Source organism: Pelodiscus sinensis, chromosome 12 (assembly GCF_052426305.1).
Source record: "Pelodiscus sinensis isolate ZL-2025 chromosome 12, ASM5242630v1, whole genome shotgun sequence".
NCBI classification, from domain to species: Eukaryota; Metazoa; Chordata; order Testudines; family Trionychidae; genus Pelodiscus; species Pelodiscus sinensis.
Window position 1 is genome coordinate 30,127,964 of NC_143063.1, and position 24,904 is coordinate 30,152,867.

The 24,904-nt window shown below is 45.3% G+C and overlaps 1 pseudogene; it reads right to left on the bottom strand.

Annotated features, from left to right (window-relative positions):
* Window positions 1-17,139: 17,139 nt before the first annotated feature.
* Window positions 17,140-18,266, bottom strand: LOC149523740 (uncharacterized; annotated as a pseudogene).
* Window positions 18,267-24,904: the final 6,638 nt, after the last annotated feature.

A 24,904-nucleotide genomic window follows, 5' to 3' on the forward strand; every position in this document is an offset into this window, starting at 1 on the left:
ATGAGACGTACCTGGAGTTCGATAAGAATCCTGCCCCAATAAATGGGCATTGGTGTGTTTGTTTTTCCATTGCTCTTCCTACATATGTCTCTGTACTATTTTAGGCTTGTCTATGCTACAGACATCGACACTGTCACAGTCGATCTTCCAGGGTTCGAATTAGTGGGTCTAGTGAAGATTCTCTCATTTAAACTGAGAGGGGCCTTCCATCAGCACCGGTAATCCTGCTCCTCATGAGAAGTGTCCCCTCTAAGCTGCGCAGCAGCACAACTTCACAGTTGATTAATCAGCCCATCCAGTCAGAAGCTCAGGGCTCAGTGCATGGAGCTGACTGACTGAATGGGGCTGATTAATCACCTGTGAAGCTGTGCTGCCACACAGTTTAGAGGGAACACTGCTGACGAGGAGTAAGGGAAGTCAATGGGACCGTGTGCTCTAGAGAGGTAAGTGACTAGTTGTTACCTCAGAGTCTCAGTAACAAGCAGAATCTTTTGAATTAATTTAGAATTTAGGATAAGGATTGATGATGTTAAATGCTCTGGTTATCAGAAGGGAGGCCCCTGGCACCATATCTGATCAACAGTGATTTCTCCCCAAAAGAAACACGCTTGGAGTCCAGATTAAAGTTCACTAATATATTGTAAGAATTTAAATTGGCAAGTGCATGAACAAGAACAAGAGCGATCACCGACAAATCCAACCCCCAGCCCAAAACAGAAGAGAAGAAAGACAGAAAGATCCCCAATACAGGTAAGGTATTTATACATTACAAATGTCTCTGTGTCGCCGATGGTGGTATTGGTGCTTGCGACCTTCCACATTTGGGCTCAGGTTAGCCCTCAGGGAGGAACCACAAGTGATCCCCTGCTTGGTGTATCCCAGATCACCAGTGCTGAGCCTTCGCCACAGCATGGTGTGGGAACCCACCACAGTTGTGAATGATCCCTATGCCTTTTCCCTCTGTGGCGCTGTCAGGCTGGAACACTACTCTTGAAGGGTAACTGTCATTGGATCCTGATCCTTCGATACAGGGAAGTGGGCCCTCAATGGCATAGACGCTCCCTCTCTGACACACGCTGTCCTCACAGACACAGACAGAACACTGGCCACACCCTCCCTTGGGGTGCAGTGCTTTTGTAGAACCTTTGGCAGGAAAACTTGTGTAGGGTGGTGTGTACAGTTTCAGGCTGGGTGCAAAGGATCTGTGTGCCTGGTGCAAGCATCTTCATGCCTTGTACACAGCTTTTGTGTGCCATATGCATAAGTTGGTAATGAGCGCAAAGCCTTCTGGTGGGAAACAAGTCCAGTTCTTTCCACAGAGTTCTGATGGTAATCTCCATTTTGTTTTCCAGTCACTGATGACAATCACCATTTTAAGTGTGCACCTTACACAAATTCTGTACACAGCAGTTGCACTATAACCATTATGAACAGATTAACATTATAACATTAGCATCCCACTAACATAGTCAAGCTTATCGGATAGTTGACTAGTAATGCGACTAGTCGCTCCCCCGCCTTACTATCTCTATCAGAGAGAGGCAGCAAGGGGGAAGAAGCAGGAGTTGGTGCTGGGGGGAGCCTGCTTAAAAGCCAGATCCCCCCAGCACTATGTCTGTGGGGCAGGGGAGGTAGAGGCATGACGGGAAATGGCATGAGTGGGGACTGAAGCGCTTCTGCTGCAATTCTGCTTTTGAAGGGCTCTTGTACATTTCAAAGGCTCAGGTGTCACAGAGAGCATGACTCCTCCGCTGGTCCCACTCTCCTTGCGGGGCTTCCTTTTGAAATGTACAAGAGCCCCACTGGGGCCGAAGGGAGCACAGGGCCAGCGGGAGTCCCCCACTGGCCCCACGCTCTGTGTGGGGTTCTGCTTTTGAACTGTAGCAAGAGCCTGGCAGGATGCCATCAAACAGTCAATGGAAATCCTATGGACCATTCAATTAGTTAATTAATTTAAATTTAACATCCCTAGTGTGCTCCCTTTGACCTCCCGCTGTATGGATGGTGCCAAAATGTAATTTAAGATACTTCAACTCCAACTATGTAATTAATGTAGGCTGGAGTTGAGTATCTTAACTTGACTTTCTCCTTTAGTGTTGAATAGGCCTTAGGGTTTTATACTGCTACCTGCATTGTATGTTAAGTATCCATAACATGTATACATGGAGCTCCTGTTATCCTGTTCAAAGGCAACTGCAACAAAAAGTGTTGTGTTCGTGAATCTACCTTTCACAATTTCAAAACTATTTAATCTTCATGAATACAGGGCCAGATTTTCTTCTGCATGTTTTAGAGAAAGATGAGGGTGGTGTTCAGTAGGCTCATTGAAGGTAACTTTGTGTGGTGACTCCTTACGGTTTATAGGTTCATGAACAGTTTTAATCCATTTCCTGAATCTCAAAAATGTCTATAATCATTTGTTGCTGGTAAACACACTGCCAGAGAAATAAAGACAACAGGACATTCTGATTTATCAGTGCAGGAATTCTTTTTAAAATTCAGTATGATCCATTGTTCCGTAAGGGCTTTATCACTGCTATTTCCAGAAACATTTTGTGCTGGTGTAGTGTCCTGGCATAAGGAGTCAAGTGCTCATGACAGTCTTCCCATGAGACAAAAAAATAAATAAATAAAAGAACAAATGTGTTAACCAGGGAACAAAGGCCGAAGCTTACACATTTGTACAACTTCTTTCATCAAGGTGGGTTTTACCAAAATACTGTCTACATAGCTATAGTATTTGATCATTGAAAGAGGCATACATAATCTACCTTTGGTTGACGCACAGGCTTCAAGTAAAGTCTTTAATAGAGAATTAAGATTAGAAGACCCCCTTCAAAGAAACGGATTGAACAAAAGCATCTGCCTTTGGCATTTTCATCATGAAACAGTTTTGAGTACATTTTCCCTCAAGTTCTAAATTTATACTGCTATATTGATCTTGTGGATCTTGAAATAAAAAATGTGATCTTTTCCACAAAGTCTGTTTCAACTAAATTATTATGAAGGACAAGAAAGGTAAAGCATTACTCTGACTGTCTCATTATTCTCCCTGTTGACTTTTGTTTCATATTCAGAAATTCTAGTGTAATCAAAATGTGTCCATCAAGGATTTAAGAGCCTGAAGATTATTCTCAATCTCTTGGTTTTTTTATGGTTAGTTTTGTTCTAACTGAGGCTCTTTGGGGCTAATCTTTAAATGGTGTAAATGATCATAGCAACATTTGAGTAAATGTAGGTATGAACATTTATATCAGCTGATTATCAAGCAGGTCTAACCAATCTGAGTGAAGTGCATTTATATAACCACACCCAGGATTTGTTTCCCATTCCAGCATGAACTGTATTTACATAACAACTGTTGACTACCTAGCAGGTCTAGGCAAACTGAATGCACATAGCCACATGTAGGATTCCTTTCCCATTCCAGCCAGTTGTAATAGAAGCAGCTACCCCATGTTTACACAAGCCTCCAGTTATTTTGAAATATTTTTTGAAATAATGGGCATACTATTTTGCCATCCCAGTAAACCTCGTTGCATGAGAGCTAAGGGATAGCTTGAAATAGAGCATTATTTTGAAATTTGGTGCTGTGTAGATGTGCCATATTTCAAAATAAGCTATATATAAGTCAATATAAGCTATTTTGAAATAGATTCGAGATAAGATACGCAATTTGCATAGTACAAATTGCATATCTTATTTCAAATTTAGAGTGCTGTGTAGACACACCCCAAGTATTACAACTTTCAAGTCATGCAATGTTTTTGTATTACTTGTTTTGTGACCTTACAAATCTAAATACAATCCTGGTTATAATGTAGGTATTATTTGATTATGGCCTGCTACTTTGTAAAAGGTGCAAACTGAATGCATTGGGTTTTTTGTTTTGCTTTTGATTTTTTATAATTTTAAATAGCTGGTAGGTCATATAAGTACTTTATTCTAAATAAAAATAAAATTAGGATAATGTATTATATTAATGTATTATATTTAATTTTTGTATTGAAATTTTGTAGGATATTTTAAAAAATGAATTTAGCAAATAGATTATTTTGTTTATGTCTTTAGGTATGGTAAGTTATTTTGCAGCAAAATTTAGCTTATGTTACACAACATATTTTCTTGTCATTTTCATCTTAAAATGGACAGAAAAGAGAAAAGGCAGATTGAATAGAGAATACTGCATAATGCAAATGGTGGTTGGATGTGCAGTGGAAATGCGAAGAAAGGCTATTGAAATTATTGTGCTATGTGACAGATAAGAGTATGTGTGACCTGCACTTTTGAAGATGTGGTCAGTTATACACTGGGTATATGGTGTTTCCAAATGCCAGTTCCCTCAAGCAACTGTAAACGCACCTCCATCCTACCATTATATAGAATAGTTTATAGCTCAAAACATGTATTCATTTTCTTATACTACTGACTGCATAGAATGCGTGCCAACTAATATATAACAAATCCCAAAATAGGCTCATAAATATGCTTATGTAAATATTTTCTCAAAAGAGTAATGCCCTCAGGTTCATGCAGATCATTATTCATATCTTCACACTGATTTAAAGGCATATTTCTACTTTTTTTGTGAGAATATCCTCTTTAATTATTTACTGTTAATATGGAAAGTGTTTTCCACTTCCAGCACTTGCATTAAAATTTTAAGCCACTGGTTTAAAAAGCTCTTATTTGCTGATGAGGAATACATTGTGCTTTCTTGCATATGTATATTATCGTATTTTAGATGAGAATCTGATAATATGAAAATACACCATTTTATTTGCTGCAGCATTCTTTTTACAAACTGCTAATCTTTAAACTTAATTTTTAAAGTTACTTTATACAGATCATTTACATTTAAAACAAACATTTAGGTAATCTTTCTGAAGATGCCATTTCCCTTGTTTATATATGAAATACAAATTTCCTTAATGGCAAAAAATATGCTTTTTTAAAACTGCCCTTTGATGATTGATACAAACAACTCTTCTTTTGTTTTCTTGAATTTTTCCATTGTGAGACTACAGTAGATCGAAGACTTCAGAATAACACTGTGGTTGCCATGGATTCATATGTTTGCTACATAATGTGAATCCCTTAGTTAGTTCATCATTTCCTGGCCAAAAGTCATGAGTGTTCCAGACCCAAAGTGAAAACAAGGGCCAATTTTCAGTGCTTACAGAAGCAGATTAGCAATCTAACTCCCTATTAATGTAAATCACACATTTAATCCCCACTTCATCTGACTGAAAATTTAAGCCAGCTATCTCCTGGCTTCAGTTTAAAAACAAAGTAGCAAGCAATTGATTCATAATAACATCTCATTGTCTACTATATAGTTGAGAGAATTTGTCTGTGAATGAGTGAATAAGTCTGTCTGTTCATCCATTGGTTGAAGAACTCCTAAACTGTAAGAGCTAGGACCACCAAATTTGGTATTCAGCTTCCTTTTATCATAACCTAAAGCAAGGTCAGGGTTTGGTTGTGTAGGGTGGGAGAGAGCTTCTTGATTTGTATGGGGGATGCATAAAAATAATGTCTCCTAAATGGTAAGAGCTAGGATCTTAAAGCAAGGTCACGGTTTGCTTGTGCAGAAGAGGGCGGTCACATAAAACCATACAGAAAAGAGACAGAATCACAAGGCAAGTGAAAAGGGTTGGCTTAGGACGTACCCTGCCCCCCCATCTGGGATTGCTCCAGCCTCAAGCCTCCTACCTCCCAGGTGCCATTTAGACAGGGTGGGGGAGCTACAGTTCTTCCCTCCCCCCATTTGTACAGGAACATTGCAGATTGTTTCCCTTTGTTGGGGAGTGAGAGGTAAGTGCACAGTTCACTCCATTCCCTGTAAAAATGGCTTTCATCCTAGTGCACTTAACAAAGGCAAAATAATAGCTTATTTCTTCTATCTAGACAATAAAAATTGCTTGCAGTTTTGTCTTTGGAGCAGAGAGTTTGTTATAAAAAGAAGAAGTCAGGGTAGAAGGGTATGTCCACACAGCAAAGTTATTTTGAAATAGCCATTATTTCAAAATAACTTGACTAGCATCTACACAGCCAAACCGCTATTTAATTAGAAATAGCAGAGTGCTTATTTTGAATTTAGTAAACCTCATTCCACGAGGAATAATGCCAAATTTGAAATAGCTATTTCGAAATAAGTGCTGTGTAGACACTTATTTTGAAATAGGGGGCCTCCAGCCTTCCCAGGGTGCCCTGGTGGCCACTCCAGCCTCAACCAAGAACACTCCTCTCCCTCCCCCTCTCCCCGGAGCCTTTAAAAGGGTTGACTCTGGCCACAGTGTCTGTGCTAGCTCCAAGCCTGCCAGCCCAGAGCCAGCAGTTACTGCCACTGACCCAGTAGCCCCAAAATACGAGCCAGCAAGCCACTGGCAGCCAGCCCTACACCGCTCCCCAGGAGCCTGCCAGCTCCCAAGAGCCTGCCAGGACCCAGAGAAGGCGGGCGCCTTCCTGGTCCAGGGTGGAGATCATGGACCTTATTCAGATTTGGGGGGGATGCCCCCAACATCCATGATCTTTGCACTAGAGGGGGGAATGCAGCTGTCTATGGCAGGATAGCTGCCAGCCTGGCCACCAATGGCCACATGCGAACCCAGGAGCAGGTTCACATGAAAATCAAGTTGGTCCGGCGAGCCCCCCAACTCTGAGCCCTGAGCTTCCCTTCCCCCTTCTTCCCCTTGTTTCCCCCTTCTAACTCCCTCTTCCCAGGTTTCCCCCTTCCCTCTCCCACCCTGTCTTCTCCCCTCTCCTGCCTCCTTTCCCCAGTCTCACCAGAGTTTCACCCCTCCCCCCAGTTTTGTTAAATAAAGAGAGTTTGTGTTCATGAAAATACATGTATTTTATTTGACATCAGGAAGGAGAGTTAGGGAGGGGTAAGTGGAAGGACGTGAGGGAGGAATGAGAAAAAAAATCCAGTGGGGCAGACCAGGGAGGCTCTTAGTGCTCCTCAGAGTGGAAGCTCTCCCACAGGGCCTCCTGGATACTGACAGCCTCTTGATGGACCTCCCGGATGGAAGCCTGCTGAAAGTGCAGCCAAGCTCACAGCAACGTGTCCATGAGAAGCACTGGAGTGCTCAGGGAAACCTCCCACTCAATGTTGCAGAGTGCTGTGGTGTTCCGAGTGAGGGCAACCAGAGCATATGGAGAAAAAAATGCTTTGCTGTTCCTCATCAAGGTAGGCAAGCAAGCAGGGAAAGCTGATACCGGCTGTCAAGGTAGGGTCCCTTTAAGCACAGGCCTCAGATAGCCTCAGGCAGCAGCCACACAAAGTAACTCCTGACCTGATGCCCTGCTGGACCTGGTTCCAGCTGGCCTTAAATGCGATTCAGTGTCCACTCAGTGTGGACGCGCTCTTTCGAACTAGCAAAATGCTATTTTGAAATTAATTTTGTGTACAGATGCATTATTTTGAAATAACTTATTTCAAATTAACTATTTCAAAATAAAGTATTTTGAAATAACACTGTAGTGTAGACATACCCATAAAGAATAACAAAAGGCTGGGCATTCCAGCAACTGAAGGTTCATTAGATCATCATGAAAATATTGTTAGGTACTCCACTTAAAAGATGGGGGGGGGGGGGGGGAAAGAGTAGGAATGAGTGTTGTGCTGCTGGGATTTGCCTTTGGATTACTATGTTAAATTTACTAATGTTCTTGAAAAAGAGATGAATAGGGATTAATCTAAAGCTGACTGCAAAGAGCTACAAAACAATTTCACAAAACAAGGTGACTGGACAACACGAAAGTCAGATAGAATTCAGTGTTGATAAGTGCACATGCAAAAATATAATCCTAACTATAGGTACAAAATAGCTGTTATTACTCAAGAACGAGGTCCTGGAATCATTGTGGATCACCTGCTGAAAATATCTGTTCAAGGTGCAGTGGCAGTCTAAAAACTAAAAAGCTAACAAAATATTGGGCATCATTAGGAAAGCAGATAATAAGATAAAACACCATATTGCCTCTATAAAGTCATTGTATGACCACATCTTGAATACTGTATGCAGAAATGGTCACCCCATCTGAAAAAGGTATACATTGCATTTGGAAAAGGTACAGAAAGGTCACCAGACATTAGTAGGGGTAAGGAACAGCTTCCATACAAGGAGAGATTAACAAGACTGGGATTTTTCAGCTTGGAAAAGAAATTACTAAAGGGTGAGGTGATAAAGTTAGAGATCTAAAAAATCATGAATGGTGTGGAAAAATAAAATAAGGAAATGTTATTCATTCCTTCACTAACATAACACAAGATGCTTAGCTGTCCCAATTACATTTATAGCCAGCAGATTTAAAACAAACAAAATAGGTGACAAGGGATGGATCATGATGATTATCTCTGCTGTTTATTTGTTTTGAAGCACTTGGCATAGGCCACTGTTTGAAGACAGAATACAGGGCTAGAAGAACCATTGGTCTGACCCTATATGGCCATTCTGATGTTCTTATATAGAGCTGAAATGTATCTGCCCTCTGCTGTAACCTACTAAACTCCACTCACCTTCCAGAGCTGAGATAGAGCCCAGGAGTCCTGACGGGGTCTCTCTCTCTCTCTCTCTCCACAGAGTTCATAACAAAGTAAATATATTAAAATTTTAAGGCTAACCAGTGTCACTTAAGTGACCTGCCACAAGATGTCAGAATATATTATTATTAGAGCTGAGTAAGTCTAATATTTATTTAATTTTCTTTCTTTTATATAGGAATTAGATACAGTGCTCCTGTCAGCTAACTGCTACGTTTTCTGCCAAAAAAAGTAGTTTTGCAGTATCTTACTAGCCTCTGGATAGAGTTGATGTGTGAGGGAGGGATGGGGTTGCTTTCCCCCTCCATTTGGTGCTTGGCTTGTACAGAGCATGCTCAGTAACATTGCAGAAGCTTCTGTCCTCAATCCGCCCCTCCATTCTCTCACTCTACCCCCCCCCCCATCAAGATATGCACAGGTCAGCCCTCTCCTCCTTCCCCACAATCAGAAATGGGGACCCTGCTTATCTGGGACTGCAAGACAAAGGAAACAAAGATGGTTTGCACCATTTACCACCATATAGATAAGTATTGATTAAAGCTTCTAACTCAAGTAGAGGAACAGACTGTAATATAGTTAGCCAAACTATTTGAGATCTAAACATTTACATTCAAGGGAACCAACTGCCTGTGTGGGCCCCAAGGCAAAGTGTGTGTGGGGGAGCTCCATGCTCTCAGAAGAAGTGGGGCCTTAAGTGGAACGGGAAGGGCTGGGGTAGCCAGCCCTTGGCACTAGCTGGAGCATAGCACTACCTCCCCAACCCTCAGACCTATGGCAGTGAGTTAAAGGGCCCAGGGTTCCAACCACCGCTGATGCTTCAGCATCAGGGATGGCAGCTGGGACCCCCCCGGGTACCTTTGAATTTCTGGAGCCCAGCAGGGCCGGCCTTAGGCCGATTCACCTGATTCCCTCAAATTGGGCCCCGCACCCTGAACCCGGAAGTGTGTCGGGCGTGCTGCGGGAGGGGGCATCAGCCTTGGAGGAGGAGTGTGGCTTAACCAAAAAAATTCCTGGGTCTCCCATTGAAACTTTTGTGTGCCCCCCCCCTTTTTTTTTGCTCAACTAAAATTGCTGTAGGACCCTGTTGAAATTGTTTGAATTGGGCCCTGCACTTTCTAAAGCCGGCCCTGGGTTCCAGGGCAGCTGCCTGCGTTCCTCCCCTGTGTTTACACTGACCCAAGTAAATAACCAATAAATGACCTTCAGTCACAAGATGCTTGCACAATAAGATGTGCTACGTGCTGTGCTGATGGTTGTGAAGTGAGAAACCACAAACACGGGTTACTAATATTTTAAGGGATATATGTAACTGAAAGTTAAAAGATGCGACCACACTAATGCTTTAGCAACCAGCTGACATAAATGCTGATGAGTATGATGTACATGGTTAAAGTGACCTATGAAGCAGGTGTGGATAAACCGCAGTTTGTGTTCATGCAGCATTTTTTACAGCTAAAGTGTGGCTCACAGAGCCCCTTGCTACTCCCTCCCCCATTCTCCATCTAACAGATTGTGGGGGGGAGGGGAGAGGAGGATGAGCTGGGGACATCTGCCTTGCAGTAGAGTGTGGGGGTAGAGGCTTCTGCCAGAGACGACCAGCACCTGCTGAGGGGGGGGGGAGCAGGGCACAATTTAAAGGTTCAGCCCCCGCACCAGCTTGTGTCATGCCAGCCAGGCACGCAGCCCCTCTTACCTCAATGTCCCCTCCCTGCAGATCCCAGGCTGTTTTCTGCGGCCTGTCTCCATGTCTGCAGCTCCCAGCTTGCTAACTGCAGCAGCTGCTGTGCAGGGAAGGGGCCCAGCAGCACCACATGACTGAACAGGGCCAACAAACAGTGGCAAAAGGTCAGTAGCAGGGAAGCATGTGTCCTCGTGTTGCCTCTGGCTTCTGCTCAGTATAGTGGGCAGGGAGGTCTCCAGGGAGGAGGAGGAGACGGACATGGTAACCCTGTCTGTGGTGCCATTGACCCAGGACATCTCCCAGGCCTGGTGAGTGGTCTGACTCTGTCACACACACAGGGCAGGGGAGATGGGCGCACAGGAGGTGGGGGGTGAGTGTTGCTCGGGCTGGACATTGTACTGAGGTCCATGCACGTGCAGTGTTAGTGTGTGGCACGCAGACACAGCAGGCAGCCCCTGAGCACACCCAGGATCCTGCTGGCAGGGTCAGGGGAGGCCACTCACGTCCTGCCACGGGGGTGGGGAGGGGGGAGGCACCATGGCTGGAAGCAGGCTAGCCACAAGGGCGCAGGCATGACCCCACACAGACTGAGGAGTGCCACACACAGAACATGGCCATGCCTTCATGTGTGAGACAGCAGCCACTCCCCTAGACAGTGCTGCAAGCTGCAGCTGTGTGGGCTGACCCCAGGGAAGCCCAGGCTGCTCCCGGTTCCTCTGCTGCCCATCAGGGGATCCCACTGTGGTTGGACACTTCCCTTGCCTGCTTGTCCATGGGCCGGGGTGTGTGTGGGATGTGGAAGTAGGCAGCACAGACCCCTGGGCACGTCAGGGTCGCTGTGAGGCATGGCCTTGCTCCTGGGACATCCCCTTCCTCTGGCCAGAGGACTGTTGGTCGCTGCTCACAGAGGAGGGCACGGCCTCAGGGACAGTGTCTGCATAAATGACTGACCACCTCTCCCTCTTTGTGTTCTCCACAGCCAGACCAGCTGGGACTGAGGGCCGAGTCACGCCATCACAGGGGACCCGAAGGCTTGCCAGGGTCCATGAAGACTTGATGCATTAGTACATCAGTGTCCTGCACGACATGCAGCAGACCCTGGTGCACAAGGTCCGCGAGGACTTGGAATGACGGAACCGCACATGGGACTAGCTGATGCAGCGGTGTGACAACATGTGTGCTGTCATGTTGCACATGATGGCATACCCGCCTAATGCCGCTCCTCCTGCCTTCCACCCTCCGGCCCCCTCTGTTATGCCCATTCCCCCTCCGCCAGCCCTCCCTACTATGCCACTGCTCCCTCCCCAAACGTTGCCTCTGCTCCTTCCCCAGGTGATGCCTATGCCCCTCCCCTAGCAATGCCCATGCCCCTACCACAAGTGATGCCTATGCCCCCTCTTTCTGCCCCTTGCCATCTCTGACCCTGCTCCAGCCCCGCTTCCTTGTTCACCTCCCTGTGGTTCCTGGACCCATCCAACCCCACTCCGATAAGGTCCCTGCACCCAAGGTGGCACATCGAGCCACCCCTCTCACTCTCCCCAGCCCTGAGCTCCCCTTCCCCTCCCAGTTATGAGCCCCCCCCTTCCCCTGCCCACCTTTTCTGAATGTTTCATAAGTACAGACTTAATTTTGTTGAAAACCAAACAGGTGGGTTTATTGAGAGGTCAGAGAAAGGGTGAAGGGAGGGACTGTGGTAGGGAAGGGATAGGTCTGCAAGCCAGAGGCCCCTAGGGAGAAGGCCCTGGGAAAAGTTACTGGTCCTTTAGAGAACTTCTTCCTCAAGACCTCCCGGATGCGCACCTCAGCCTGATGGGCCTGTTGGATGGCAGCTGTCCTCGGCGGCTTGAATGCTCGCCCCTCAAGGACGCAACATGCCACCGCCACCACCTCAGAGATGTGCTCCCCCAAGTCCAGGTAGGTCAGGAGGCACCTGAAATCACCTTGAAGTGGCCGAAGGTGCACTCCACTTGAATTCTGGCCTGGTTCAGGTGGGCATTAAATTGGTCCTCACTGGGATCCAAGTGGCCAGTGTATGGTTTCATCAGCCACAGAATGAGGGGATAGGTAGCATCTGCATGTCCCCAATGGCAAATTCACAGCAGGGGAAAAATGTGCCCACCTCCAGCTTGTGGTACAGGCTGGTGTTTCTACAAAAAGTCTGTAAAGCGTCGCTGGTGGTCACCCAGGGAGTGAAGCACCATCAAAAAGTAGCCCTTCTGATTACTATACTGAGCCGCTCGATGGTCCAGTGTGCAGATTGGGATGTGGATCCCATCGATCTCTCCCCTGCAGTTCGGAAACCCCAGGGCAGCAAATCCAGCCACAGACACGTCCAGGGTCCAGGTCTCTCAGACGGATGACCGTCCACAGCAAGATGGAGTTGATGGCCCTCACAACCTGCAGGAGGAGACAAACACACACTCAATACAGAGAATGAGAGAGGGAGTGCCAGATCCCTTGTGAGGTGCCCACCCTGCTCCCCTCTCCTGCCCCCCCTCAAGTACCCCAGGAGCCATTCCCTATGAGGCCACCCCTCCCAGTAGCAGGACTGTGTGAGGGCAGGATGTCACAACCCCCCGGGGACAGGGCTTTCCCTCCCCACTCCACCTCCCACAGCCCTCAACCTCCCTTTCCCGAGGGACCCCCTTTTCCAGGATTCCCCCCATGCAGGGACTGCAGCCCCAGAGTGCTTTACCTCCATAAGGAGGGCCCCAACAGTGGACTTCCCACATCAAACTGGTTGCCCACCGACTGGTAGCCGTCTGGGGTGGCGAGGTTCCAGTGGGCAATTGCGACCCGCTTCTCCGCAGGTGAGTGTCATGTGTCCAGAGGGCGGGAGTGAGCCAGGCACACAGCTCCAAAAAGGTGGCCTCCTGCATGCGGAGCCACTGCTGGTCGTCCCACCACTCCATGACCATCTGGTCCTACCAGTCCAAACTGGTTTGGGGCCTCCAAAAACACCTCTCCACAGCGAGGTGTGGTTGCCAGAGTGGAGCACCCACACCCAGGGAGAGGGTCCCCAGAATGAGCTCGGGGTCCATCTCATTCAGGACCAGGATGGCATCTGGCAGAAAGTGCTGCAAAAACTGCAGCATGGCCACGTGGGGCCATCGCATGCCAAGGGGCAGCTCCGGCTCCATGGCACGAAGAACAAAGCTGTGGCATCCAAAAAAAGAACAGGGCAACCACAGCAGGCACTGCGAGAGCTTTGCTGTCCCTCGAAGAGCACACAGCAGAAGCAGAGAAACGGCTGTCCAGTGGGGTCTCTTTAAGCACGTGTCTCTGCAAGGCTCTGGCACCAGAATTCAGAAGCAACTGGTGACTTCAAGCCCCACCTGAAGTGGTTCTGGGTGGCCTTTTATGTGAGAGAGTGTCCATGCAGTCTGGATGCTCCCTTTCGAAAAATCGCATCACTTTTTCAATGCGTTTTTGTGTGTGGATGTGCTCTTTCAGAAGAAGATCTCTTCAAAAAAAAGTTTCTTCCAAAAGAAGCCTGCAGTCTAGATGTAACCTCACAGAATGACAGAGGCTCAAGCCACTTTGAGTTCAGAGGCTCCAGCCCAGCCCCAGCACCAGGTCCCCTGACATATCTAATTTCTCATCCACAGAGTCATACTAAAACCAAAAGAATCTATGAAAATAGACACCTGAGACATTTATTTATTAACAATTAAGTTATTGTACCAATAGCATGTACAGTAAACTTCCGATAATCCAGCACCTTTAGGACCCGGGGGGCCAGATTATCAGATATGCCAGACTATCGGAAGAGGGGGCTATGAGGGATCTGGGGTGAGGTGGAGGGGGATGCCACCTCAAACCCCTCATAGCTCCCCCCTTCTGATAGTCCGGCTCTGCCCCAGGCGTCCCCGATTCAGCTGCTGCTGGTCAGTTTCAGCAGCGGCTGAATTGGGGACGCCTGGGGCAGAGCATCTGGGGTGCTGCTGGGTTGGTCCCGTAGCACCGCTCCTCGGCGCTGCGGGACCAACCTGGCAGTACACCAGCTGTTCTGCCCCAGGCGCCCCAAGTCAGCTGCTGCTGAAACTGATCAGCGGCTGACTCCAGGAAGCCCAGGGCAGAGCTGCTCTGCCCCGGGCTTCCTGGAGTCAGCCGCTGGTCAGTTTCAGCAGCGGCTGAATCAGGGACGCCTGGGGCAGAGCAGCTGGGGTGCTGCTGGGTTGGTCCCGTAGCGCCGCCCCTCGACGCTGCGGGACCAACCCGGCAGCACTCTGGCTGCTCTGCCCCAGGCATCCGCAAGAGCAGCTGGGGTGCTGCCGGGTTGGTCCCGCAGCCCCGAGGGGCAGCACTACGGGACCAACCCGGCAACACACCAGCTGTTCTGCCCCAGGCTTTCCTGATTCAGCTGCTGGTCAGTTTCAGCAGCGGCTGAATTGGGGAAGCCAGGCGCAGAGCATCTCCAATTTTCCGGCTGCCCGGAGCACTTCTGGGTTCCCGATGGTGCCGGACCATCAGGAGTGCCGGAGCATTGGATGCCGGACCAATGGAGTTTTACTGTATATTAAAAATGTAACTTTAATTGTGAATTTCCACTGCTAGAAAAACTCTTCATTTTAGAAATGCTCTTCTAGCTTTATTGTGCGCAAACTTGTTTATAATTGAAGAAAAATCTAATTTATGTGCAACATCACTGTTAATGTTAAGCACTGCAAGTCCATTCAAATGCTCTTGTCCCATTACTTGTTTAACACATTGAATGTGCATTCACCTGAAGCCACTGATGCAGGGAGACCAACAAAAATATGTAATGCAATTCTGATATTAGGAAATACAGTCAACAGGTCAAGATCAACTATTTCTTGAAGCAGTTCTTTCTGACTTGCAGTCTGATTTAAAGTTGATAGAATGTATACATTTCAGGAAGATGATCTCGTCACAGAGATCTCTTGAAATGTTGTTGTTGAAACTGTTCAGACACTGAATATAGATCTTCATCACTTAGTTGTCTGAACCCACAAAGGAATCCAAAAAGGGTACAAATTTGTTGTAGTCACTCAAATCGACATGTAAGACTAGATTTGATGGAGTCAATAATAACAAAAAAAATTGACTTGATAGTGCTTTCTGCATCAGATTGAGATGTTAGGCTGCAATTGGTGGAAAGCTCAGATGAAATGTCAATACCCTGTGCTACTGACTTGGACTCAGAAATAATTGCATCCCATTGATCTTTTGAATATCTTTATGAAATCATTCAATGTTATCTTTCTCAACATCTAATGTAGCATTGCATGCTTCAATTACAAGATTGGTTTCATGGATCACTTTTAGCAGCTTCATCCACCTGGACATTTGTCATGGCTCCTTCCCCACTCTGGCATGATAAATGTATAAATGGGGTCCAGCAAAAGTACCCCAAAACCTTATCTACCAGGCTCTGGTATAAAACTTCCCCCCAAAACCTTAACAACCTAGACTTTGGGAATAAAATTTCCACTGCCACCATCCAAATACTAATAAAGAAAATCAGGGGAGAGACTACTTGGGAAATCTCACCCCTAAAGTACAGTAATTCCTAGCTTAACACGTGCCCACTTAACACATTTTTGTGATAGCAAAATTTTTTTTTTGAGGAAACATTTTTCAAACAACACGACCAGTCCCCGCAATAACAAGATTTCCCCTACCAGCCGGCCGGTCGCCGGCAGCTGTGCCGGGCTTCCCCCTGCCTCTAGAGGCAGAAACCCTCTGTCGGCTGCAAGACCCCTCCCCTGTCCTTCCCTTCCCTTCCCTTCTCCAGAGCCAAACACTTCCCCTCCCTACTATAACCCAGTCCCCTTTCTCCCCCAACTTTATGTCCCAGTCCCAGCTGCTAATAAGTGCAGGCTGGAGCTACGAGCGCATGTGTGCTTGAAACACTACCCCCACCTTTTCCAGTATTTTCAATGGGAAAATTGACCCCGCATAACACGTTTTCACTTAGCACGATCATTTTCTGAAACGTAGCTACCATGTTAAATGAGGAATTACTGTACAAACCAGGACACAACCATTAACCAATACCATAGTAATAAAAAGAAAAGAGAAAACTTTTATTATCACTGTACTATTCCTGTTGCTAGCATAAGGATTAGATGGAAAAGTAACAAAATAATATACTCATGGAGAAACTCCATAGACCTAGAACTTAGTTACAAAGGAAAGCCAAAACATTTTTAACAAGTGCACAGACAGAAGATCCCATACCCAAACCATAAAACAATAAAACCTAATGGATTTATCTAAATTTTACCCTACTTACAGAAAGTGGAGAATTGTTTCTTGGAGACAGAGACATGTCTGTCTTTCTCAGAAGCTGGAAGGAACTCTCAGAACAAAGGAGGGAAAAACCATAATTCCTGTGTTCCTGTTTGAAATTCCTACCTACATTTCTATTGGCCACTCCACCTGACTAGGTGTAGTTAATCTCTTAGTCTCTAGGCTGCTGGCCATCTCTCGTGATCATGACATTTTTAGCAGTTTCATCCACTTGGACATTAAAATGCATTAAAATTTGGATGTATACTTCTGAATCAACTTAAGCTCAGTGATAGCTTGTGCTGTGAGAGTAAGAGATTCAGGCTCACTTAAAGCCCTTCTCACAGAGTCCAAATGCTGTGCAACTGGTTTAATGCCATCAATTCATGCTGGCCATCTCGTTGTCGACATGCCATGAAGGAAAACAGGCAGATGCTGCTTTAGAATTTCCCACTTTTGAAGACTGCTACTGAAGAGCTTGTACAATTGCTGGATTGTTCCAAAGTATGCGATTGCTTCCTTGCATGATTCAGTGCAATCAACGCTGACAAGATTTAGTATGTGGTTGCCACAGCTGGAGAAAATACCATTTGAATTTTGCTCGAGAAGGACTGTTTGTACTCTGTTGTACTTCCCAGCCATATTGGATCCATTGTCATAGGCTTGGCCAATGCAGACTTGAAAGTTTAATTTGAAGCCTTCCAGAATTTCTAAATATACAAGCAGAAATTTCTTTTCCAGTTTTTTTCATGAAATTATCAAACAAAATGAATCATTCTTCAATTGACACCTTTGAACTTCCTGCAATTTTAACATCTCAAACACCCAAGGTCATCTGTTGTTTCAGAACAGTCTGGAGTTGCATCAATAATAATTGATGTTGTATCTCTTCAAGAATTGTTGTTTGCACAAATGTCCCACACAGCTCAATAAACTCATTTTGTATTTTAGTAGCGAGATAATGGACTTGCATGTATTTTCTGCTCTCTTGTGATTCACAAACACACTTAACATGATCAGATAAAAGTGGGTCATACTCGCTAAGGAGCTCAGATATACCAAAAGAGTTTCCATTTGTACATTGACTGGAACCAAACAAAGTCAATCCCCGTTCAGAAAGAAAAAGAATGACATTCAGTATGCACTCAATCCGTTTTTTCCAGTTATCAGTTTCTGTGTTTATTTCACTCAGGAGTAAGTTTTCAATTGAACTGTCACCTAGTGCTGCTCTACCAGCTTATTTCCATGTAACATAGTTATCATTATGTGATACTGAAGTTTCATGTGCAGGTATTTGGTCTTTCAACTTCCTCCAACCTCTACTGATGCTCCAACTGGATGTATCAGACAGTACTGATGCATTTGAAGTATTACTATTAAAAATGAAACAGGATACACAGTACAGAGCCTGTCGTGCTCCAAAAGAGCCAGTCTCTTGTGTAGATCTCTCCATTTGAAAGAGTTTTTGTCAGCAGATGAGTGGGAAAAGCACGATTTTCAGCATCTTTCGGTATATTACTTGGAATCTGAAAACAACTAACTTTGAGAAATGACTGCATTTGAGCAACATTGTTCTTATCAAAAAGTCCAAGGTTCTGATACCACTGTTGTTATATTGTGGCCTGTGCTAGTCATAAGTTCTTGCTCTTGCCACGCAGCATCTCCAAGGTCCTCATTTTCTGCCTGCACTGTCTCTAAATCAAGCATAGATGCCTCATCTAGCGCTACTTTTGGCATTTCTATGTCTTGATTAATGATCTCCTCATTTTGAGGCAGTGGCATTGAATGGGTGCAAAGTTTTCATCATCAGAACTGGAAGTGCCACTGTCTGTAGGTCACTGTCTAATAGCTGAAGTGACTTTTCTATGAGAAATGATGTTATTGGCTTTAAACTCTGAACTGCTGCTTCACTCTGTTGCTTTTGCCATCTCTTACTTGCAACACTTTCAAATTTTGCTTCATTTTTATTAAGGCATTCTTTTAAAATACAGTAATACACGATAAATTAATTCACTAAGGGCTATTGGTTATACAAAATTTGAATTGTATATACTTCACAATGAATATTATAAAATAATGGTTTGGGGGTGTTATTTACTATGGCCCTTAGAGCCTTATTTCAAAATCTGGAAATGTCGTCTGCTAACATGTTCCTGTTGTTAAATTCCTCTAATAACTGATGTGTTATTATGAATATGAACATGGGGCCATTGCCAGGTTAGATATAAAATGTATTAATAAACTTTTAATTTTAGTTGTTTATCACAAAAAAGCCTTTAAAGGTGAATCTAAAACTGGACGAAGAGGTAGCTTACAAGCTGTGGCTATTATATACGAAGACACACAAGAAAAAACAGGAATACAAAAATCTCCTATACAGAGATAAACATCTAATTTAAAGCTTAACCCTCCCCCCATCAGACCAAGTAAAATCATTTTACAGTAACAGAATTAATTACGACTTTCATAACCTCTAAACTATGCAAAGACAGTAAACAGCGTTTCATAACATAGAATCACTAATCACAGAAGCTACTCCAGTCTCCAGTAATGCAGATGAAACCTCGGACGTGACTGAAAAATTGGCAAAGGCCCAAGGTCCCAAAATGATTTAAATCAATTTTTTGCAGGTATATAGAGCTTCTTTTGTTATCTCTGTTATAACTACAGGGTATATAATAAATGGAAATACAACTTGGTTGAAAAAGGTTAAAATGTGAGGCCCCTTTGTCTCCTGAGACCTGGGCCAAAAGTCTCTCTTCCACTGCCCTCCTCCCCATAGGGCCTAGTAATCCTGTACTGTGTTCTTTACGGAAAGCACCAAAAATGACTTAAAAAGCAACCTGAGAGGAGCTTAAGTGACATAAAAGGAGAACATGGGCTTGTTTGGTTTGCGGCATATTTATTCTGGGAATTAGAACATGTTTGTAAGAGGGGTTGTGTTGTGCAATGTACCCTCTGCTCTCGCAGCAGTGACTGAGCTGAGAGCACATATGCTGCAGGCAGAGAAGTAGCTGCTGGACTGTAATCCTGTTCTGTGTTCTTTACAGAATAATGCTTGTTCCTGGTGGTTTGTGTGAGTGGGCATGGTCTGAGGTGCACACAAACTGACATACAATACAGAGCACAGAAAGGAGCCTCAAGCCTAGGCTTCCAAAGTTGTGTAAAAAGTCAAAAGGCTTCCCCATGTTTAATAACCTCCCACTGGGCTAGTGAACAGGAGGAGGTGGGCTACATATACATAAGATACAGAGTGTGTCAGCATTACACAAGGTATATCCTGGCCTACATGCCTTGAAAGATGGCAGGTCAATAACCACAGTTGATGAGGACTTTGAAGGTGATGATGAGGAAGATAATGACCAAACTTCTGGATCAGTGATGAATTGTAGTTGTTTCTTGTGTGCTCCTCAGGTCCCTCATTCTAATAATATTGGTAATTATCTCCCCAGTGCTGTAGCCATACAGGAAACCAACCTCTTATCAATAATAGCTGTATAATACATTAATCAAATACATAGATCCATCAGTTAGGCTCCACTCAACAGGATGGCTTAAGGGAGCCCTGACTCAGACAGTATGGGTTATGTCTTAGCTTCTGCCTCTTTATGCTAAGATTAGGACTTTTTGAGGTTGTGTCTCACTTACTAATAAAACTGCCTTATTTTGAAAAGGCTGCCTGGCATCACTTCAGATACTTGTGGATGCGCACTGACCCCTGAAGAGAGCAAAAAGTCTCTGAACAAGTGATTGTGCCACTTGGACTTGCTGGGCAGAGCTCACAGTGCACCCAGAGGCTCAGTCTCCGAGGCATTGTGCCCACTTTTTAAGGAAGAATGGGACCCCTTATGGGCAGGGTTAGAAGTTCCTGCGGGGCAGATGTTTTTTGTTCTCAAAAGTGCTAACAAACAGTATTTAAACCAGGGCTGGTGAACCATTTTTGGGTTGGGGACCAATGACTCCCCCTCTCCAAAAAAAATCAACCTCAAAGCTAAGGAAGTTTGTAAGAGAAGCTTGGAGAATATTTGTGATTTTAAATTTTTTGCAGGTGTGGTATTTCTGAGCATCATCTATTTCTGGTGGCATCTGTCTCCATCTTTAGCAACTGCAGCTACGCCAAGCCCTTCCCACCCATCTCCTGATCCCACAAGTCCTGATAGACACCTTTCTTTGTTTGTTGGTTAGGGCTCTGTTTGAACTGTTGCCTGGAGTCCTTGCTTTTTATTCTGCTAGGAGAGGTGATTTTGTTTGCTTGAAGAAGATGTATCATTTTTACTGCTGTTATTGCAGAGAGCAATAATTCTTCTGTTCAAAGATGATGTTATATGACAGCCAGAGATAAAGAATTCAGCTTCAGGACAGAATGTAGATTTTCAGTAACAATTCCAAAATTGGAGACATGTTTAAATCAGAGCAAAGAGTCCTGTTCTCCTTTATATGTAACCTATATGCATATAGCAGTTAACAGCTTTATTCTTTACCCATGTCAAAATCTCTGACCTCTTTTTATGCACACGCGCGCGCGCACACACACACACACACACACACACACGCACACACACACACACACTCCCCCCTCCTTTTAAATAAAGTTGTATTTTGGTTTCTTTACATTGTAAACCAGATATTCAGCTGCATAAAGTTAATGGATCTGTTCCAAATTGGGATCTGGGCCTGTGCATTTTCTGATATATTAATAAAAATAACTATTTTTTATCATTATTTCTTAAGTATTCAGTGCCTCCATTCTCCTCCTTGAACACTCTGAGCAAGAGGCAGGAAAAATGGCAGTTGCTGATTTCAAAGGACTACAGGTGCTTTTTCACAATGTCTAAGGACAAGAATTATCTCAAAGGGCACAGAAAGAGGGACCTCTCTGAGTCAAAGACCTTCCTGAAGCTCCCCCTATTTCCACAGATTCTAAGGTTAGAAGAGAGATCACTGGGATCATTCAGTCTGGCCTCTTGTGTAATCAAGGTCACAGAACTTGATTAAAGTATTAGACATTGATCTCCTTCACACACTGAACAGTCAACCCACGGAACTTGCCAGAGGATGCTGTGAAGGCAGGAGCGGCCCGAGGCCGGCTGCGGCAGCTAGCGCCCCTGCCTGCACATGCATCAATGGCCGTGACGTCATCATCGGGCGCCCGGGCCGGCGGCGCCCTAGGCAACTGCCTAGTTTGCCTAGGCTCATGGGCTGCTCTTGTGTGAAGGCCAGGACTTTAATAGGGTTCAGAAAAGAGCTAGGTAAATTCATGGAGTATAGGTCCATCAATGGCTATTAATCACGATGGGCAGGAATGGTGGCCTTAGCCTCTGTTTGTCAGAATCTGGGAACGAGTGACAGGGGAGGGATCACTTGATGATTCCCTGTTCTGTTCATTCCCTCTGGGGTACTTGGCATAGTCCAGTGTCAGAAGACAGGATAATGGGCTAGATGGGCCTTTCATCTGACCCAGTATGGATATGTCTACACTACCACTCTAGTTCGAACTAGGGTGGTTAATGTAGGCATTCGAAGTTGCAAATGAAGCCCGAGATTTAAATATCCTGGGCTTCATTTGCATCTTGCCGGGTGCCGCCATTTTTAAATCCCCGTTAGTGTGGACTCCGTGCCCGCGGCTACATGTGGCACGGAGTAGGTAGTTCGAATTAGGCTAATTCGAACTACCGTTACTCCTCGTGGAACGAGGGGCGCCGCCATTTGCAACTTCGAATGCCTACATTAACCACCCTAGTTCAAACTAGGGTGGTAGTGTAGACATACCCTATGGTCGTACTAATGTTCCAACTGCCTCAAAATATTTAGAGGATATTTTTTAGAAAAACCTCCTATCATGATTTAGAAATTGCCCTGTGATGGAGAATCCTCCCATACCTATGGAGGCGCAGGTAAACATGCAAGTGGGGGCCCACCAGGGACTAACCCTGCAGACTGGATCCAGCCCACAGGCCGGAATCTGCCCACCCCGGTCTAGCTTCATCCTCTCGACAATGGATAATGTATCTTTCTCTGCGAGATTGAGCTCCTTGAGTCTATCACTGTAAGGCATATTTTCTAGTCCTTTAATCATTCTTGTGGCTCTTTTCTAAACCTGCTCACATTTATCAACACCTTCTTGAACTGTGGAAACAACTATGGCCAAATACAGAGGTAAAATAACCTCTCTGCTCCTACTTGAGATTGCCCTGTTTATGCATCCAAGGATTGCATGAGCCCTTTTATCCACTGCATCACACCGGGAGCTCACGTTCAGCTGATTATTTACTACAGCCCCAAAACTTTTTTAGAATAGTCTCCTGCTGTATAAGTGTGGCCTACATTTGATGTTCCCAGAGGTATACGTTTACATTTAGCCATATTAAAATGCATATTGTTTGCTTGCACACAGCTTACCAAGTCACTTGCCATCTTTCTTATTTACCACTCCTGCAATTTTTGTGTCATCAGCAAATTTTGTCAATGATTTGTTTTCTTCCAGGTCATTAATAAAATATTAAATCATATAGGTCTAAGAATTGATACCTGGGGGACTCCATTAGAAAAACACCCATTCAGTTATGATTTCCCATTTATAATTACAGCTTTAGACCAACCCGCTAGCCAGTTTTTAATTCATTCAATGTGTGCCATTTTAATATATCATTCTAATGTGCCATATCATTCTAGTTTTTTAATCAAAATGTCAAGCAGTACCATATTAAATCAGAAGTCTATGTATATTTTGTCGCCACTATTACCTTTATCAAGCCAACTTGTATCATCATAAAAAACAGAAGATTAGTTTGACAAGATCTATTTTTCCATAAATTCATTTTGATTGATATAAATTATATTAGCCTCTGTGATGAGGGGGCCCTGTTTGCTGAGTTGGGTCATCCAAGTGCAGGGTTGGTATACCCCATCACAGTCATCTAGGCTTCTTGAGGGATCACATATTTTGCCACAATATGGTTGCAGAACCCCTGGTGGGGCAGTTGAAACTAAATAGTCTATGGCCCCTGAGCTCACCCTGGGCAGGATAGAACAAATCATCAGTTTCAAAGCGCAGGGGTAGGGGAGAGCACATATACGGTAGGGACCCCTCCTGGCAGGTATGGGGTAGGGGAATCCAGGCCCACCCTTCTCCACCAGGTACTGACCCAGGGCCCTATGGAAGCAGAACATTCCCTATGATGGGATTAAGCGTCAGGTTTTACTGCACTCCTTGCGTCATTTCCTACTTGCAAGCTACATCTCATGTTTCTCCTCAGTGGGCAGCGGCTCAGTGTCCCTGTTGATCTCTGCAGACATCTGGTCATTGACAACCTATTCCAGGTCTACAGTTCCCATTGGGGAAGCTCCAATGCCTCTGCAGGAGCTTGTGACACATGTCCTTCCTTCACTTCAGCCAGCTCTGACTGAGTTGGGCTGCCTCCTTTTATCTATCCCTTCCGCCTGGCTGGGGCATAGGGGTGTGGCCACAGTGGGTTTGGGTCCCTGTTGGCCCAGTGTGGAGTTGATGCACTCCATTGCACCTTTCTCAGATTCTTTCTTTATTAAGGCTTGTATCAGTCACTCCATTATTTGCATGGGATGGATGTCAGACAAACATGCCTATGCATTACTTACATCATTCTGTCTACTGCTTTTAAATTGCTTTATTTCTCTCTTCTGGAAGTGCTTCAACTTCCAGTGAGCTCTAGAGCCAGCCCTTATAAAACTCTGGGGTGCAAGTTATTCCGACCCGCTGACTTAAAAAAAATCTTACTTTAGTTGCTACCTTTTCACAGAGGTTTTCAAACTCTACGTTGGGCCCTGTGATGGGGTGAATAGCCCGTCCCCCCGGGAAGACCGGGCTGGGTGCCTCACCCCATAGTCTAGCCCCAGCTTTAGCCCCCATCGGTTGGGCTTTATGGTCCAGCAGCCTAGGTTATAGGGCCTTCACTCAGTAAGACCCAGTGGCCTAGTCTCTCACAATCCCTGTGAGCGGGGATGTAAGGCCCCATGGCCAAGTTTATAGTGCCCCCATCTGCAGGGCACAACACACAGTGGCCAAGTCTATAACACCCCTGTCTATGGGTCAGGAAGGCCCAGTGGCCAAGTCTATATTGCATTAAGTTTATTCGCACTCTGGGGGTCAAGGGAGGTGGAGGGTAGGGGGACCCAGGCCCAGGCCCTCCGTCTCCTCTGGGCCCCCACCCAGGGACCTGTCAGAGGGGAATCCACTGAAACACACCAAGCTTGCTGGGAGGCCTCCAGTTCCCTGCCCTCAGCTACTTCCTCCCCTGTCCGCTGGCTGGCTAATCCCCCACCTGCATATTCCCAATTAGTAGCTCTCCTGGTCATCCGCCTGTCACCGTAGCAGCTGTTGCTGTGGCGGTGGCGGTGGCTGCTGCTGCTGCTGCTGCTGCTGCTGCTACAGCTGTGGGGGAGCC